This window comes from Delphinapterus leucas, chromosome 15, assembly GCF_059928025.1.
Source record: "Delphinapterus leucas isolate spDelLeu-1000000601 "Yukka" chromosome 15, BTC_Dleu_Yukka2, whole genome shotgun sequence".
In the NCBI taxonomy this organism is placed as follows: Eukaryota; Metazoa; Chordata; class Mammalia; order Artiodactyla; family Monodontidae; genus Delphinapterus; species Delphinapterus leucas.
Window position 1 is genome coordinate 5,387,335 of NC_143143.1, and position 17,572 is coordinate 5,404,906.

Sequence of the window (17,572 nt, forward strand, 5' to 3'; positions counted from 1 at the left end):
TCCCCAAATTACAAAAGTACTAAAGGTGGTGGGGCTGGAATTTGAACTCATGTCCGACCCGGAGCCTGTGCTCTTAACTACTTTGCATCCTCACTCAAATATGCAAAAGGAATTAGATTTTCCCTACCGGGTACCCTAGGACAGAATGATGCCCAGTATGTGTGAATTACAGGGACAGGCATGTGTACCCAACATCCACCAGAGCACTTTAATTATTAGGGCTGTTTTAAAATGGAACAGGCTACCTCTGGGGGGACAGTATCACAGAGGCACGGACGCACTGGGTGAGGGCCGGCCTGGCTGCTTGAAGCCATTTCAGCTCAATGTTTGGTTTGTGCAGGAAGTAAAACCAAAGTGTAGGACTGAATCCCCAAGGCAGCCCATGACAATCAGCCTCCCCACACCTGTCACAGCCCAAACACACCACACACACAGGCCCTAACTCCAAGTCAAACAGAGTGGTCGATGGCCACCTTGCCTGATGCACCTAAACTTTTGAAACAAACTAAAAAAATGCTTTAGGAAAGGAACTAGGGAGGCATAAAAAGATGATGATCCACTGCAAACGGCAGGGAACCCCACAGCCTGCAGTACAGCTACACTGGGGAAGAGCGCTCAGAAAAGGGCTGGGCTGCCAGCCCGACTGGCACGTTACTGTGGCTGTGAGGCTTTATGTGGGGTGGGGAGGGCTGGTCCCTGCATCCCTGGTTCATCTGTATGATGGACATGTAAACAAACAGCCCCTGATACGACCTGGCGAGAATCAAATGAGAACACAGAGGTGAAGCATCTGACTCGCTGTGATGCTTATAACTGTTGGTTTCCTTGTGACTGAGGGAAGCCACAGGGCACATTGAGAGAGCGAAAGAGGGCACGTCTTGCCCACGGGGATAAAAAGCTACTCGTTCAATGAACTCCGGACCTACGTTTCCAGCTGCTGCCTCAACATTTCTGCTTGGTCTAACAGGCATCCCAAACCTAAGACATCTATGAACAAACCCTGACCCCTCATCCACCACACTCTCTCACAGCGGGCGGCCAGTGCACAGCAAGCCCACTGCCTCTCCCTTCAATCCCAGGCCGACCCAGCGTTCTGGCTCACCTGCACTGGGACAACAGCCTCCCAGCCCGTGTCCCTGCTCCCACCCTTCTACAGCCTATTCTTTGAGCAGAGCCAGGAAGAACCTTGCCACTCCGGAGTCCAAAGCCTTCTGAGGCCCCTCACCCTCACCTCAGGTCAAAAGGCAACGTTCTTACCATGACCCACAAGGTCCCACAGAGCCTGGTCCCACCCGTGCAGCCCATCTCCAGCCCTCATCCCCTCCCTCCCCCCATCCTGAACTGCACCTCAACTGACCGGCTTCCCAACTGGGACCCAAGCTCACCAGGCCTCAGGAACGCTGCACTTGCCGGCCTCCACGGAACAGTCTCCTGGGACCGCTCTCCCTCCTGACTTTATGTCCCTGACGCCCCACCCAAACCAGCTGCGCTCACCCCTTTCGTCCATCAGTGGCCCTTCGCCTCATTACTGCCCGGCAAATTAGACCTGTTTACCACCCACTAGAACGCAAGTTCCCAAGAGCAGGGACTTGTACGTATTGATTTATCCCTAAGTGATCAGAACAACGCCTAGCAGAGATGCTCACTGAATTGAGCATACTGTTATTTAAATGAGGAAAGAAAAACTACTGTAATCCCTTGATTACTGAATATTTGGTTTTATGTGCTTTTCAGAAAACCACAGAAGGACTTTTTTGTTTAGTTAAAGGACAATTTTTCACAAGAGCAAAGAAGAACAAACCCTGCAGTCATCCCACTACCACAATGCTCACCCTCCTCCCCAGCACTGGGACTCCACCTCCGTGCCAACAGAGGAAAATTTAAAGAAGTGAAATGTAGGCAGCCATCAAAATGATGAGTAAATGGATTACTTATGAATTCAAAGAAATATGTGTGGAATGTTAAGTTAAAAAAGCAGTGCCCCCTCAATGTTCATAGCAGCACTCTTTACAATAGCCAAGACATGGAAACAACCTAAGTGTCCACTGACAGATGAATGGATAAGAAGATGTGGTATATATCAATATATACAACGGAATATTACTCCACCATAAAAAAAAGGAATGAAACAATGCCATTTGCAGCAACATGGATGAACCTAGAGATTATCATACTGAGTGAAGTAAGTCAGACAAAGGCAAATATCATACGATATCACTTATATGTAGAATCTAAAAAAATGATACAAATGAATTTATTTAAAAAACAGAAATAAGACTACAGACATAGAAAACAAATTTATGGTTACCAAAGGGGAAAGCAAGGAGAGGGATAAACTAGTAGTCTAGGATTAGCAGATACAAACTACTATATATAAAATATAGGTACTACTGTATATAGCACACCAAACTACATTCAGTATCTTGTAATAAACTATAACGGAAAAGAATCTGAAAAAGAATATATATATATATATATATGACTGAATCACTTTGCTGTACACCACAAAGTAATGCAACATTATAAATCAGCTATACTTTGATTAAAAAAAAAAAGCAGTGCCCAAGATTGTTTATATAGCCACGGGTTTTCATTATTTTAAAACAGACATTTTAAAATAATAAGGAAAGAAACTGTTTCTTAGGTTCATTTTTCAGTAAAAGCATTAATTTTTTAAAAACTTGAAGTGTATTTTAATACTCATTATAAAACAAGTTCTAAACTTCCTAGAGGATTCATAAGTTGTTTTAAAATATTAATATGACGTGGAAAGTTGGGCAGGATTGAGTAGAGAATAAAAGTGAGATATGAAAACATTTAATCATATATATATGAAGAGAAAAAAGAAACCTTAGTATGTCACAAGTTTCTACTGTTATAAAAATGGAAGCTGCTATCAGCTATGGCTTTGAGCTATAAATACCCGAGACATATACACATATTAGCTTCACTGCACTCAAGAGTTACAGGAATAGACTTAATCTGGACACTAAGAGTCCAGTTTTTAGTTGTAAAGAGCATGCCATTTAATTTGCCTTTTTAGTCATCTCATAATTTTTATCTTTGAACTCATGCTCCTAAAATATTAGTCAGCTTTTAATAATGCAAAACCTTTTAGTCCTAATAATATTCTCACTTCAATTTGAAATGAGACATACAAACACAGAATCTGTAGCCTATCACTCAAAGTAATAAGGCTCCAATTCTAACCTACACTCACAATCCTCTCCATGAACCCTGAATCCCAGGCAAACTGAAATATCCCCCGTCCCCTCCACCTGCTCCCTCCACCAGAAACCAACCCCTTCCTACTCAGGATTACAGCATCCCCCGACTCAGTCTGTCTCTACCTCCTCTACCTGCATGTGGGTGTGATTGCCTCCTCCCATGAAGTCCGGTAGCCTTTGTACCTTTTACTCTTGCACTGGGTCCTGTATTAAAGCTATGTATGTATATATTTTCATAATCTCTCTTACTAAGCTGTAGATACCCTGAAGGTGGGGACCAAGTTTATTAATGCTGTAAATGACAGTCATGGTTTCAAGAAGGCCCAGAAAAACCTGATTCATAGAGTTAGAATGCAAAGAGCCCAACACCCTTATCTGATACACTCATTTAGTCCATCAACAAACATTTCTAAGCTCATCCTAGAGCTTACTTCTCACTGAAAGTTTCACTGAGCAGGGCAGTGGTGGCACATTTGTTGTAACTGCTGCCATCTCCCCCTCTGGAACCTCCCTAGAGCAGGCAATGCTAAAGGACCATCAGGATACCTCCCCCAGCCTCAGAATCCTTCTTGAGACATTGCTGCAAGCACAGCAGTTCATAGCTCCTTTGCAGGTTTTACAGGAGGACTTGTTCCAAGGCCATTTTCTATACTGAACCAAATGCCGGCTTCCTGTCACTTCCTCCCACTGGATTTCAGGAACAATACACGAGTGACTACACCCTTCTGTTGCACACCCTGTCTTCCAGATTTTAAAGACTACTTTTGTAATTTGTTCCGTGTGTAGAAATCCAACTTTTGTGGAGTCCTCTTTAAGGAGTACAAAATCACAAATTCAAAATTAAGTACAAGGTTTTAAAAGATGTCGTGAAACTGAGAGGCCTTAAAGCTTAAACTCGGAGTCTGTGGGAAACCCTGCACTCACCATGGAATCAACCAACTGGAATTTAACCCCCAGCTTCACTCCTAACTACTTGTGTGAAGCTAGGCAAGTTATTTAACCTAAGTTTTCGTTTTCTTGTTTATAAAATGGGAATGATATCTCCTTCCTCAGAGGACTGCTGTGAGAATTACATGAGACTCTTGAATTTCCATTAACGCCAACAAAATTCATTAAAGTTTTTTTATATTGAAGTATAATTAACATATATTGTATTAGTTTCAGGTGTACAAAATGATACAATGTTTGTGTACACTGCAAAACAATCACCACAAGAAGTCGTTACCACCTGTTACCATACAACGTTACCAAAACATTTTGTGTGTATGTGATGAGAATTTTTAAGTTACACTCTCTTGGCAACTTTCAAATATGCACTACAATATTATCGACTATAGTCATCATGCTGTACATTACAGCCCAATGACTTATTTTATAACTGGAAGTGTGCACCTCAAAATTCATTTACTGTGTAATTCATTCACTGTGTAATTCATTCTGAGTCGGGCGGGGCCAACTAAAACCCTTCACAGGGGCTGGGAAATGTGTACCACTAGCCTCTTGAATCATTACAGTGTCTATTATATTGTTTTTAGTATGAATTAATTAGGATATCCCATATATTGGGGACTTCTCAGAAGTGGCATACTTACTTTTTGGGGGGGATTCTTTGGTGGTAGAACACACATAACCTAAATTTACCGATAGTGACATTTAGTACATTCACAATGTTGTACAACCATCCACACTATCCAGTTCAAAAATTTCACTACCTGAAAAGGAAACCCTGTACCCATCAAGTAGTTATTCCCCATTCTCCCCTCTCCCCAGCCCCCCGCAATCATCAATCTGCTTTTTGTCTCTTACGAATTTGCTCTAGAACTTTCGTATGAATGGAATCTTACAATATGTGGCCTTTTAATCTGGCTTCTGTCACTTGGCATGCTTTCAAGGTTCATCCATGTCGTAGCACGTGTCAGTACCTCATTCTTCATGACTGGATGACACCCTACAGTGCAGATACACCATATTTTGTCTATGAACTCATCAGCTGCTGGACATTTGGGTTGTCTCTGCCTTGTGCCTGCTGGGAATAATGCTAAGATTCTGTATGAGCATATGTTTCATTTCTCTTGAGGAGACATCTAACGAATGGAATTGCCAGGTCATAAGGTAAACTGTATTTTGAGGAACTGACAGACTCTTTTCCAATGCAGCTTCTCCATTTTACATTCCCACCAGCAATGCACAAGGGTTCCCATATTTCTCTACATCTCTGCCAACACATGCTATTGTCTCTCTGATTACAGCTGCTGTGGGGTGTGAAGTGGTATCTCATGTGGTTATGATGTGCAAATCCCTAATGGCTAATGGTGTTGACCATCTTTTCATGTGCTCCTTTGTCATCCTTACTTTTTTTTTTCCTTCATTTGAGGGATAGCTGATTTACACTGGCATCCTTACTTTTAATAATTTTAAGGCATCCAGACCAGGAAAGAGTACCTAAGGAAGTGCATTTACTTCCAAGTGGCTGAAGACCAAAAACATTCAGAACCCCACGTGCGCTAACAAGGAATCTACCACGTCCCCCCCCGCCGCCAAGGCTGTCACTCTCCTGCAGCATGCCCATGTGCTTAGGAACATGTGGCCGGCAGGGTCAAGGCAGGCCTCACCCGCACCACGATTCTAACTACACCTGTCTCCGCCGTGTCCCTCTCCCTTTAACTTCGTTGTCCTCCCCCCTCAACCTACTGCAGGGGCCATACCCTTTGCTGTGTCTGGTGCCTCTGACCAGAGCCACTCTTTCTTGCTGTGAAGTCCCTTCCCCTATCTGTGTGTTAGAACTTTGTGTTTTTGTTTGACTCCTAATTTCAGGCCCAGCATAGTGCCATGAATAGAGTAAGACATTTGTGAGAGGGCATTTGTGAGAGGGCATTTGTGAGAGGATGCGGGTAGCTCTCGTGACTGACGTGAATGACGACAGAGGTGGTCACGAGGCAGAGCCCTCAGGCCCCTGCCTCGTGGAGACCTGGACAGTTGCTGCGGCCCCCTGACCGCTGTTCTTTGGCCACAGCTGAGAGCCTGAGAATAAGGAGTCCTAGCCTCTCCCCATCCGGAATTGACAGGACACATGATATCCTTTGAGGAGAAAAAGACCAATTTAAATAATTGTGAAAACTGGGTTTAAACAAGATAATCTTCCCTTCACACACTTTAAAATTCAAAGATTTAAGAGAACGGGCAAGTATCATAAAGTGCATTGAAAAATAGGTAATGACATTCAGGATGTGCCCATCATGCCGTCAGGAAGCATTAAATGTTAAAATGACTCATCTTGATTTGACATCTTAGCTTTTGTACCTGTAGTTTTTACTAATTATAACGCATCATCTGCACGTATGGTTACTTCAAAGCTGGGAGAAGGGATGCTTTTCTCATAATGACTTCTGTAGGGAGGTACAATTTACAACACAGAACATCCTCTCACAGCTTTAGAAATTTATATATACTTATACCAATATGCCTAGATGATATATGGACTTGTATGGTATGTGCTTACATAGATGTTCTAAATTATACATTTATAAATTATAAGCCTATCTTTCTCTACAGTTAGATCTTTTTTTGCTCCCAAAGAGGTGCCACCTGAAAATTGAAATGGCAAGTCATTTGCAAAGTTGGAATAAATGGTCATGTAATAAATGCTCCTAGTACAAAATACAAACTCTTGATTATATCTGATAAAAACACAAAATACAGAATCATACTCACATGATGAATCAGTTTCAGACTATATGATGGTTCACTATTTAACACAACCTTTTATCTGCTGAACTATAATGGACAGGACAATCTGACTGCCATAAAATAAATCACATGAGAAAAAGCCCATCTTTTCGACATGTAGAAAATTAAATCAGCGTAACCGGCCACACAGCTGGCAGACTACCTGAGCTCAAATTAACCAGCCGTTAACCAGCTGGGTGACTTTGGCAAGTTATTTAACTCTCTTTGAACCCCAGTTTCCTCATCTGTAAAACGAAAATAATAATAATAATAGTACCCACACTTCAGAGAGCTATCACGATGAGTACAGGAGTTAATATGCATACGTCGGGTACAATGTTAACCAAATAAAATAAATTCCCTACTAACTGTTTCCTATTTTTGCGGAAAGGATTTTAATCTCTTTAAAGTGAGCCTCGGGCTTCCCTGGTGGCGCAGTGGTTGAGAGTCCGCCTGCTGATGCAGGGGACACGGGTTTGTGCCCCGGTCCGGGAGGATCCCGCATGCCGCGGAGCGGCTGGGCCCGTGAGCCATGGCCGCTGAGCCTGTGCGTCCGGAGCCTGTGCTCCGCAACGGGAGAGGCCACAACAGTGAGAGGCCTGCGTACCGCCAAAAAAAAAAAAAAAAAAAGTGAGCCTCACCTGCAACTAAAAGATAAATGGTTTTGGTCAACAACAACTGCTTTGACTCAACTTAGCTCTCTCATTGACTCTGGCATGAATTCTTTTATTTTATCTAGACCTTAGGAATCTATTTATGATATTTCTCTGAATGAATAACATTTAAAAAAATTTTCACGTATTGTTTTCTCCTTTTTTTTTTTTTTGCGGTACGCAGGCGTCTCTCTGTTGTGGCCTCTCCCGTTGCGGAGCACAGGCTCCGGACGCGCAGGCTCAGCGGCCATGGCTCACGGGCCCAGCCGCTCCGCGGCATGCGGGATCCTCCCGGACCGGGGCACAAACCCGTGTCCCCTGCATCGGCAGGCGGACTCTCAACCACTGCGCCACCAGGGAAGTCCCTTCTGCTCTTATTTTTAAGACCCAAGACTGTCAGGTTGGATTTTGAGTGTCAACAAGACAAAACTGTAATAAATATATATGGTTTAATTTTATGACCAATGAACACTCTATCAATAACAAAAGAAAACCTATGATTTTCTAGGTTCCCTGATGGTGAGGAGATAAAATCTTCTGTTTTGTGATCAATTTAAGAAACTGGCCCAAACAATTTAACAGATGATTCAAAATAATGTGGGCTTCCCTGGTGGTGCAGTGGTTAAGAATCCACCTGCCAATGCAGGGGACACGGGTTCAAGCCCTGGTCCGAGAAGATCCCACATGCCACGGAGCAGTTAAGCCCGTGTGCCACAATTACTGAGCCTGTGCTCTAGAGCCTGCATGCAACAACTACTGAGCCCGCGTGCTGCAACTACTGAAGCCCGCGCACCTAGAGCCCGTGCTCTGCAACAGGAGAAGCCACCACAATGAGAAGCCGACGCACCACAAGGAAGAGTAGCCCCCGCTCGATGCAACTAAAGAAAGCCTGGGCACCACAACGAAGACCCAATGCAGCCATACATACATGCATACATACATACATACATACATAAATAATGTAATAGCTGGCTGAATTGGAACATAATAACACAGTCTAAATTTATGTAATGCTGAGGTCCTTATACCTCACAGGAAATTTGTCAACTCCCTGAAGAAAGTCCCCTGTTATTTCTTGAGAAATAAGTGAGAACAAGCTTTATTTTTCTATGGTTTAAAGATGAAAAAACTGGTTCAAAGTTTCTTTTGAATATTTTGCCAAAATATTTTCCCCTGACCATTTCTGTTTTCCCTTTCCACCATTTCCACATTTCCTAAGTCTTAAAAAATAAACGTCATTTGATTTAGGGACAAAACTGGAAGCTGTAGACAAATTTCAGTTTCCTCTTTTAAATGAGCACTGTTCCTTGAGTTGAACTGTGTATCTGTGATAAGGATTTATGTGCACAGCTACAGGTACACACCCTGACGACCTGAGTCACGTGAATTATTATTCATATGACTTACTATTTAACAAACACAGTGGATTAAAATATTTTACCTGCCAAATCCTGACTACAGAGCTCTGGTCTTTGGCTTTGCATTTGTCTGTTCATTTGTTTCTCCCAACAGGGCAAGGCGGTGTCGCCCCAGAGCTGCTTACATGCTGTGGTTATTGGGATCATGCTGTTAATGTGTGTTAAACCCAAGCACTTAGTAACAGGCTACAGGAATGATCCTGGAAAGTATAGTCTTAAACCCAAGCACTTAGATCGCAGATGGTAAGGAGCTGCTTTTTCTTTGGAGAAAAGGATATCAAATCCCTCACACGATGGCTCCGTCCTGAGTGACTTAAGCAACTGGATGACCCTAAAGGCCTTCTGCTGTCAAGTAAGGGCCTGCAAGGGGCCGGGTTGTAAACAGTTCAGGTCTCCTCTGTTGCAACCGCTTAGCTCTGCCAGTGTAGCTGCAGACAACACATGAACAAGTGGGCACGGCCGTGTCCCAATAAAATTTTAGTTTCAAATCAGTGCTGGCCAGCCCCTTGGCTCTTGTTTGCTCAGTTAAGGTACAACTGATAAAAGGTGATGCTTTAACAAAGCGAATTTGAAGGCTACTTCAAAATATATGCTAATTCTTACTGTAATCGTCTAGTGGTTCAGTGCATTTAGCATAAGAATGACTAAAATTTGGCAATTCTCTTGAATCATTAGAATTTTCCTATTACTTTCAATTATAGTTGAGAAAAAGCAATGACACGTTTCCTCAATATTCTCTATAATAGGAGAACAGACTCCATTCATAAAGGACCTTTTGTTTTCAAGAGCAAACCATTAGGAATGACTCCTGGGAAAAGGATGTGTATCTAGCCTATTTATAGAAAATTAAAACCTGCCATTATTTAAGTTTTAGATAATTAGAAGAGCTTACAAATTTTAGACATTTAAAGATATTTTCCATAAAGTCTGAGTCACTTTCCCTGCAAAACTGGCAGAATACCTTTGTTAGTATGGATATGACAGAAAATAAAGGAGCATTTCATTTGCACATTCTAAATATTTTACAAGAATTTTATCAAATGGTAAGTCATATTCCATCAACTATTTTTATTTTCTAAGAATTAAACATATTTAAATGAGAGAAGCTCCACCATTGCTTGGCATTTCTACTTTTCATTTCTTGGTGACTTCCAATGGCAAAACTTTTATACCTCCATAGGTGACCCCAACATGGAAGAGAACAATGAGATGACAATAAAACCCATACAGAAATATTTCCACATGAATGAGAATCAAGAGGCACAATAAAGCATCAGCAGAATTAGACTGTCAAGAACTTCAAACTGGGACTTCCCTGGTGGCGTGTTGGTTAAGAATGCCTGCCAATGCAGGGGACACGGGTTCGAGCCCTGGACCTGGAAGATCCCACATGCCACGGAGCAACTAAGCCCACGTGCCACAACTACTGAGCCTGTGCTCTAGAGCCCGCGAGCCACAACTACTGAGCCCGCATGCCACTACTACTGCAGCCTGCGTGCCTAGAGCCCATGCTCTGCAACAAAGAGAAGCCACTGCAATGAGAAGCCCGCATACCACAACAAAGAGTAGTCCCCACTTGCCGCAACTAGAGAAAGCCTACACACAGCAATGAAGACCCAACACAGCCAAGAAAGAAAGAAAGAAAGAAAGAAAGAACTTCAAACTGCATTGATAATAAAAAGAATCAAAAGAGAAAAACAAAACTTTATTAAAAGTTGATTGGCAAACTCAATAATAAAAAGACAAATAACCCAAGTAAAAATGGGCAAAGGATCTGAATAGACATTTCTCCAAAGATGATATGCAATGACCAGTAAGAACATGAAAAGATACTCGACATTAACCACTAGGGAAATGTAAATCAAAACTCAAATGAGGTAGTACCTCACACTCACTAGGATGGCTATAATCAAAAAGACAGACAATAACAAGTGTTAGCAAGGACTTAAAGAAGTTGGAACCCTCATACACTGCTGGTGGGAATGTAAAATGGTGCATTCACTTTGAAAAATACTCTGGCAGTTCCTCAAAGGGTTAAATTTAGAGTTAACATATGAGCCAGCAATTCTACTCCTAAGTGTATACCCAAGAGACAGAAAAACGTATGTACATACAAAATTTGTACATGAATGTTCATAGCAGCAGTATGTTTTAATAGCTAAAAGGTAGAAGCAACCTAAATATCTATCAACTGATAAAACAAAATGTGGTATATCTATACAATAGGATATTATCCATCCATAAAAAGAAAGGAAGTACTGCTACATGTTACAATGTGAATGACCCTTGAAATCATTGTGCTAAGTGAAAGAAACCAGTGACAAAAGATCACATATTGTATGATTCCATTTATGTGAAAAGTCCAGCAAAACCAACTCTATAGGAGACAAAATACATTAATGGTTAAATACGACTGGAGTTGGGGGTGAATGGGAGGTGACTGCTAATGGGTATGTGATTTCTTTCTGGAGTGAGGAAAATGTTCTAAAGTTGACTGTGGTGATAATTTAAAACTTTGTGAATATACTAAAAACCACTGAACTATACGCTTTAAACGGGGCAATTGTACTATATGTTAATCAGATCTCAATAAAGCTATTAAAATGATAAAAGTTAATTCACAGATTTCAAAAGAACTAAATAGAACTTATAGTAATGAAAAAGAATGACAAATTGAAATCTCAACAGAATAAAAAGTAGAAAATAAAAAAATTTAAAACGCCATTTACAATAGGACAAAAATGTCATAAGTAACTAAAAATGTATAAAATGTATACACATGTATAAAAATGTGCAAGACTTCTACAATGAAAATGACAAAATAGTGCTAACAGAAATTAAAGAAGTCCCAAGTAATTAAAAGGATATACCATCTTCATGGATTAGAAGATTGAGTCAGTTCTCTCTAAATTCACCTATAGATTCAATCTATAGTCAAAAATCCGAGAGTTTTTTTTTAGTGAGAATTGACAAGCTGATTCTAAAGAATGTGTACATGCAGAAGTCCTATAATAGCTAAGACAATCTCAAATAAGACCTACTTACTTTACTTGATATCTCCTACTAGATATCAAGATTTATCATAAAGTTACAGTAACTAAGACAGTGTGGTGTTGCTGCAAGGACTGCAGATAGAGCACACAGACAGCAAAGTGTGTAGGTGTGTTGCCTCCCTGTTTCCCAGCGACAAACCATGTGATGTGTTACAAATATGAATAATTGAGAGAGGAAGTACAGCAAAGACATTAAAAGTGGTAACAATGACTGTAAATGGAGTTACAGAAGAAATACCTGCCTGTGGGAACGTCAGCACTGCTACTGTTTGAGAGACCCTGGATGTATAGCCACAAGAATGGAGTGAAGCCCAGAATCATCAACATAATTGAGGAAGACGGTTGTGGTGAAAAGGGTGAAGGTGTTTCCGAGAAAGTGATACCAGCCCAAAAAACTTCACATTAAAGGAACTCTCAAGGCTATCTCACAACATTGAAATCACCGAGGATAAAATGCTGGAAGCTGATCCAAGCGTAAAAGGAGCATGACAATTTGTGAAAGTATATTGTATCTTAAGTTATACAAGAAGGCGACAAGAGTTGTTGAAACGACTCGAGTTTTTTACAAATAAATAAAAATGCTTTAACTATCAGTGTTTCTAATGCTTTAAAGTACTGTGTACTAAATAAATATTTTATTTTTTCCATTTCCTTACACATTTATAACTGAAAGTGAGAGAGTTTTTAATGTTTCTGGCAAACATTTTTAAAGGTCACAGGACAATCATAATTTCCCCATTGATTATTAAGATGGCTTTACATGGTTTTAACTTGTATGGTCATCTTTGTGGTCCTACCTGTATTTAAAATTAATGAGTTAAATGTATCATTTCAGAAATTAGAAAAAGAACAGCAGAATAATCCCAAAGATAGTACAAGGAAGAAAAAAAGGGTAAGAGTAGACATTAATGAAATAGAAAATGAAGATACAATGGAGAGAACTGAAATAATTTGTTCTTGAATAATCAAGCAAAAATGTATATTCTTACAAACGTATCACCTACTTTATGGAAGAGAATAATGTCAATGAAAAAAAATTGGTACTGATTTTTGAATTCTCAAATACTTGTGAACATATGAAGCGGCAACAGGGAGGCATCTTTCTGGTCTGTGAAACTTTAGAAAACACAAGGCACATTATCTCATTTCATCTTCAAACAACCCAGAACGTGTTGCTGTCCTCTCCCTTAGTCCTGCCAACCACTCATAAGGTGACGGGTTGCCCAGGGTGGTGTAAGTTGACAGCGGCACTGTAACAACACAAGCTTTACTGAGCATCTCTCAGGTGTTGGGCAGTCGCAGGGGAAAATAAGACCTGGCCTGGCCTCCCTGTCCTGGGTCACAGGATCGTTCCCAAGCAGCACCAATGCCGCCTACCATCCTCTCGCAGAGGTCACGACCTCCACATCCCTTGCTCTGCCTTGCTTGGCTGCAGAGCACATGGCTAAGGACACAGGACCCAGTGTGGTTGCCCATGGAGGTTATCTCACCACCATGCAGAAGGCTGTGACTGCCAAGTTTACCCTATGGTCTACCAGCCTCCCCAGGGAAACGCGGGGCGAGCATCCACCCTGCATACCTCGGAGGAAACATCTATCCACGAGGCTCCTGAGGATGAGATGAGGCAACACACGAAGGACCCGGCACACAGCACGCACTTAGTGAGACCTGAGTTTCTATGTGAAGCACAGCTGTACAAAAGTCAAGCAATACGTGTAAGAAGGCATACATATGTAAGTAAAACTTCTGTTAGTTCCGTCTTCCTCAACCCTGTAACACCTGGTGTTTATGGTCAGGACCCTAGTGAAGCCACCATTTCTGAGAGGGCCAGTGAGCTCCAATCACCACACCTGCCAGCCCCTCCCCAGTCTTTGGTTGCTCTGACACCAACGATTCCCTCTCATTTCCTTCTTGAAAAGGTCCCCGTCGCGGGGTTCCTGTTTTCTTCCTCTTCAGCAACCCGTGATTGGCTGCCTCTTTCCTTTCCCTTCGCCTCAGTGAAGTGCAGTAAGTGCAGAGGTGAAGAGCTCAGATCCTCAAGTCGGACCACCTGCTAACTGTGTGACCCAGGCACACACTTCACCTCTGGGTCTTACGTGGAAAATGGAGACAGTGGAAGTGCCTGCACCCAGATCTGTGCAGGACGGCTCTGAGGACTAAATGAGACGCTGAACTAAAGGCCCTGTCAGGCACTGGGTCCTGTGCCCGAGGAGAGCAAGCACTCAATGTTGGCTCTTAGGCACAAACTCACCGGAAGAAAAGCCTGGAAAGAAATATGGCAGTGATGAAAGAGGCTGTGAGACCGTGCAGGTACGTCAGCAGAGAGGAAGATGAGAGGAGGAAAGAAAGGAGAGAGAAGCGGAGGCAGGGAAGATGCCCCAAGAGTCTGTGATGAAAAGATACCCAAAGGCTTGAGAAGAAAAGCAAAAGGACAGAAAAACAAAAACTACCCCACATCCCTAATTCATCTTCTGTGCTTGGGAGTCCCACTTCCCAAATAGGAATAGACTGGGAAGGATGGCTGTGGTCTACTGGAGAAACAATCATAAATAGAGTGTGAAGTACACACACGATAGTAAAACCACACAACCCATGTGGGAGAAAAACACTATCCCAGTCAGAGACACAAGCAAAACGCAGCAGCACTTTGCAGCTCACAGCACAGCTAAAGCAGTAACGCGTGTTAAGTCCTTTCCTTTCACTGAAAGCCATTGAAACAAGACCTCTGATAACCAGAGCTGGCTGACTGGTGGCACCATCGGGTGTCCTCCTAACAGCTGTGCCCTCTCCCCCTCGATGTATCCCTTGGCTAACCATGCCTGGGAATAGTGCTGCTGGGTCATGGGCGTGTGATCCAAATCAGGCCAGAGAGAACAAGAGGGTGTGTGCTGGGGCTTCTGGGAAAAGGTTTCCTCCTCTGTAAAGCGTGCTCCTTCCTGCTTCTGGACATAGTGGGAAGAGGGAGGGTGTGATGCCTGAGACTAGCAATGGCAGGGCAGCCACCTTGGTACCATGAGGAGCTGGGCTCTAGGACGAGAAAAAAGAGAGAAAGAACCAGAGTTCTTAGTAATGATTAACCAAGAACCCCCTGTTCCTGGCCTTCTTATGTGGGATAATAAACATCCTTATTGCTTACACCACTGTTAGTTGGGTATTTTGTTACTCGTGGGCAAGAGCATCTTAAATGATTCACACAGCACTGGGTGAGCTGATGCCGAAAGAGGGATATCAAAATGAAAACACCCATAGCTAAAAGTCAGAAATGGTACTGCTGCAGCCCTGTGCTACTAACAGAGGCCGACCCAGAAGACAAAAAGTAAAAGGCTAATCAACACCCACACACACACACACCTTTTCTTTCCTCTAAAGTGAGAAGAGACTGAAATGCTTAGCTTTGCCACCCTGATTTACATTAATAATGTATTTGGCCAAGTTTTCCAAGTTGAATCCTCACTACAAATTTCTATGAATTAAGTAAATATTTTTAGCCAGAGGGTATTTTCCTCCCAAGGCAAAAATTTTAAACGGAAAATTGTATAACTACAGGATTTTTTTTGCGGGGGTGGGGCGTGGGAAAAGAAAGGCTTTTCAGAGATAATACTCTTCAGGAATGAAAATTTTGAAATGATTCATAATCTTCACGTATGTAATACCCCTTCAGTTTTTAACAAATGGAATTTGTAACATAAGTTTCATAATAAAGTATGAAGACCAATACCAAAATGTCAGTAACTAGATCAGAAAATCTTCTTGAAAAACAAGAAAGGTACAATCAACTTTAGGTCTCTCTTTTTTCTATGAATTGTCCAGTGCTCTTCCATACAGGTATTTAAACAGATATAGGGTAGTATTTTAGTCTAAACTTTAACAACAAAATAAAAAACTAAGCAAATCAAAAGAAGTAAATGTTAGGTCTCCAAAAGCAACTCCTACTAGGATTGCACTTTATCATGGAATGGCTGCAAATGAGTAGGAAATTAGCTGCATGATAGAGTGAATATAAGCAAAAGGACAACTTGGAACAAAAATGGCAGCAAGTAATTTCCATTCCCTCTGAATGAAATACAAACACATGAAAGAAACTGCACCATTGCAACATATTTTCCTTATTGAAACTGAAATTTTAAGCTCGTGTTTATAACAACACGGTTGCTGTGGAAACAGCTGATTCAACATTATGAACTCACAGCTGAATCAAATAAGGTGTGGAACAGAAGTCTTATTTAAACAGTGGCAAGAATCATAAAACATTAAAAAGGCAAACTGAATGACGGTGTCAAAGCGCCGTATGTTTTAACATAAGGGTCATACTTCTTTTTCCCCTGATGCCTGACACAAATAGGCTGTTTCTTTTTAATTTAGTTCTATTTTTGGAACCCTATAATCACCCCAATCATCCCTCAAATGTCCTAAATTTTACTATCTGCTTCTGTCTACATAACACAGTGTGTATTTTATTAAACTGATCCACTTTGGACAGAGTTACTATAGTTCAGACCTTGCCAGAACAACAGAATACAAGTCAGGGCTTTGAAATTTTCTACACGTAGCTGATTCTATTCAGTATCGCAGTACTGACTTATTCATCACCCAGCATCACTTCAGGCTTAGCTTTTGCCTACAGGTTTCAAGACTATGAACTCTTCCGGTACAAAAGCTGTCAGAGAATGTTAACGAGCGCCCAGATCCACTGCAGACGCAGCAGCCCAGCCCCCAACCCCAGAACCATCATCACACCTTGAATTTGTTCCTTGGCTTTTATGGGTCAGTTAGGAGTTTCCCAAGCAATCCTGAAAACCCTCAAGACACTTAACATACGAATGGTGTGAATTATTTGAACCTTAAACATATGCGCCTTTGCCCCTCTGCTTCCCTTTCTACGTTTTAATTGGAGAGGAACACACATTTCTTTAAACACACACTTTACCAATCCTTTCCTCTGGTTTTCTGAACCTTTCAAATTCTGACAAACATTTTAAACTCTGAAATGTCACCCTCTGTCAAGTAAAACATATTTAACAAGTTATTAAAATGATGGTTATGTGTGGGACTATTAAAAAAAAAAAAATCCACCTTTCCCCGCTTCGGAGATGGTACAGTGAACCGGCTCTGTAAATAGAAGCCTTGGTGCTGCCGAGGGTGCGGCTGCCCTCGCCCTCCGCGTGTGCACAGGGGATCGATTCATACCAGCAAAACCGGAAAAATCACAACCGAGAGCAACTGTGGAAGCAGCGACAGCCAAGAGCAGAACGTAAAGGGGCTGGACTCTCTGCAAGGTGAGTCACAGGAAACGCTCGGCCAGAGGCCGGAGGCTGCGTGCACATCCCCTTCAGTTAAAAATGTGGCTCAAGGATCCCCCGGCTTCACGCTTCAGGGATCAGCAGGGAACTAGGGCCCAAACCTCAGAGGCAGAAGCCCAGTTCCTAGTGGCCTGCCCTTAACTAAGCCTCCACTTTGGACAGACCACGGAGGAGTCAATCACCGCAGAGGTGAAC

At 42.0% G+C, this 17,572-nt stretch overlaps 1 protein-coding gene across 3 annotated transcripts in view; it reads right to left on the reverse strand.

Annotated features, from left to right (window-relative positions):
* BAIAP2L1 (BAR/IMD domain containing adaptor protein 2 like 1) overlaps positions 1-17,572 on the reverse strand; it is an 88,580-nt gene that overhangs the window by 42,799 nt on the left and 28,209 nt on the right. The window lies entirely within an intron of this gene.